The sequence below is a fragment of the Echinops telfairi genome, unplaced genomic scaffold, assembly GCF_000313985.2.
Source record: "Echinops telfairi isolate 266 unplaced genomic scaffold, ASM31398v2 ScPeMD7_7;HRSCAF=31, whole genome shotgun sequence".
In the NCBI taxonomy this organism is placed as follows: Eukaryota; Metazoa; Chordata; class Mammalia; order Afrosoricida; family Tenrecidae; genus Echinops; species Echinops telfairi.
This window is the reverse complement of record NW_022103904.1, coordinates 25,321,232-25,323,723: the sequence shown is the minus strand read 5'-3', so window position 1 is coordinate 25,323,723 and position 2,492 is coordinate 25,321,232. Positions and strand designations below refer to the sequence as shown.

The window sequence follows — 2,492 nt, the reverse complement described above, 5'->3', positions numbered from 1 at the left end:
CACACATCAATTGTGTAAAGCGCATTTGTACATCGTTTCTCAAAACATTTTCTCTCCATTTAAACCCCCGACATTAGGTCCTCATTTTTCCCCTCCCTCCGTATATGTTAATGGTATAAATTGATCTCTGAGTGTTGCTTTGGCTGTATCCCAAGGGTTTTGATATGTTGTATTTTTTAAAAACATTTTATTTCTTCTATTACCAGGTAGTTTTAAAGTAGGCTGCTATTAAGTTTTCATGTTTAAAAATTTTTCCTGCTCATCTTCCCACTACTGATATCTAATTTTCTAGCATTATGATCCCAAAAGAGTCCACACCCTCCCAGAATGACCTGCTGTGAGGTTCTAGACTAGGTGGTTCTCAACCTGTGGGTCGAGACCCCTTTGGGGATCAAACAACCCTCTCACAGGGGTCGCCCGATTCATAACAGTAGCAAAATTATAGTTGTGAAGTAGCAACAAAAATAACTTTATGGTTGGGGGGTCGCCACAACAGGAGGAACCGTATGAAAGGGTCGTGGCATTAGGAAGGTTGAGAACCACTGGTCTAGACTCTTATAGAATCTCTTGCTCCTGAGGTTCATGTATTCCCAGAATCCTCTGCTCACCAGTATAGAACTCCTTATCAGATAGTTCTAGTAGTTACTCTTCTTCTGAGAGATTTCCAGTTTCTTTATGTTGGTCATTTGCTTGTGCCACTTTATCCTATTTCTTTATTCAATGTGAAGTTATCTGTTGTCTCTGAAACATTGTAGATGACTTGTTGTTACTACACTTGAGCTAGTCAAAAGGCCGAGAAGCGATAGATTATTTGTTGTTATGTGTTTGTTACATTCTCATTTTGTTTGTTTGTTTGTTTGTTTGGGTGTATCTGGATTGGTGAGGTGAGCATGCTACTTTGGGCATTTGTCTGGCAGAACTGGGCACGCCCCTCCTGTCTCCAGGTCAGTGGAGTATGGAACTAGCGGGTGTGTGGGCAGGGTTTGTGCTGCCTGCTCATGAAACACAGCTGTCAGCAGAGTGAGCAGGTGTTTGTAGCTACACTGTTGATTGTGTGCCCGTGGGTGGGACAGGAGCCTGATACATGGCCTGTGTGAGTATTCTGATGGTGGCAGGGGTGAGTACACAAGTCTGTCGGTCACACAGGCACAAGGCTTGTTCTGCTTGGAATGGCTACAGTGGATGGTCATTGGTGGGCTGAGCAAGTCAGGCAGGTGTAGGATGACAGGGGGTTGTCCAGGTGTGGGGGCTGGAGGGAGCCTCATCCCTGGTCACCAAGAAAGTATGGTGGGAAAAGCAAGACAGAAAAAGTGCTTCTCTGTTCACAGCTCCTTGACCTGGACCTGGCACAGCGCTGGGCAGACACAGGGAATAGCCTCGTTCCGGCCCACACTCAGGCAGGAGGGTGGGTGCCTGGAGTCGTCCAGCATCTCCAGACAACATCCCCTCCATGGAGGCTGTCCACCCAAAGGCAACAGCTCTTGACTAATGAGCTGTTCCACCCTCTGCACCGGCTCTATCCTCACTCCGGCCCGCTGTGCCACTACTATTCTCACCGACTGCCCTCGGCTCCCATTCTGCTCCCTTTGCACCCCAGATCTGCCCAGGTGTCTCCGTCCCAGGAGGGGCTCCAGGAGGTTGGTTTCTCCTTGCTCGTGCATTGTCCGCTGTGTCTCAACACGGTCAAAGGCAGCAGGCCAACGCCAGCTCTCTCCTGAGTACTCTTTCCATTCCCTCGGCCTTGCCACGTGCTAGTACCCCAGCTCGGATCATCCTTGTCTCCTGGTCCGCTCAGAGTCTCAGGATTGCCATCTGTACATCCGCTCCGCTTGCCAGGGTTCTGGTACAGAGGGATTGGGCAGCGTGTCCCAGGACTCCCCTTCATAGTGTTCTCCATGATAAATTTGGGGAAATCGATTGTGAGACCTTTCATCTGAGGCACCTGTGGGTGGATTCGACCCCCAACCAACCTTTCAGTTATCCGCCAAGCACATGAACTGCTTGCACCACGTCTGGACCCCTCCCCTACCTGCGTGTGGACAGCGTCCTCCCTCCCGTTTCTGACTTCCCAGTGCACCAGTAGAGAGCCATACTGGAGGTTCTTAGACCAGCCCTCCAGAGAAAGACATTGAAGTGACTACCATCCTTGTCACTGTGTACATGCTCAAGCTGCCCTACAAAGATGTCAGGGGGACCGTGGGCCTGGGGTGGAAGGGGTGCATGGGAGAGAAGTTGTGAAGAAAGACGTGCTGAGACCAGGAATGAATAAAAAGACGGGTCACCTGGTCACAGGCAGGGAGGGAGGCGACAGGAGACACTGGCTGGAGATCCGTGGGGAGTCCAAATCGGAGCTTGTTGGCGTGGAGTGGAGGGGGAGCACCAGATAGATGTGGGTCCTTCTACTCAGGCCCAAAGCAGCCAAAGGAGATTAGGGCCAGAATCATAGGCCGGGGATTGAACTTGCTGAGGAGAGTGCAAGGTACCTCCCTAAG

General features: G+C 50.4%; 1 protein-coding gene across 1 annotated transcript in view; it reads left to right on the top strand.

Moving 5' to 3' along the window:
• Positions 1–2,492, top strand: part of SLC28A1 (solute carrier family 28 member 1) — a 60,436-nt gene that overhangs the window by 35,659 nt on the left and 22,285 nt on the right. The gene's annotated exons all lie outside the window — the stretch shown is intronic.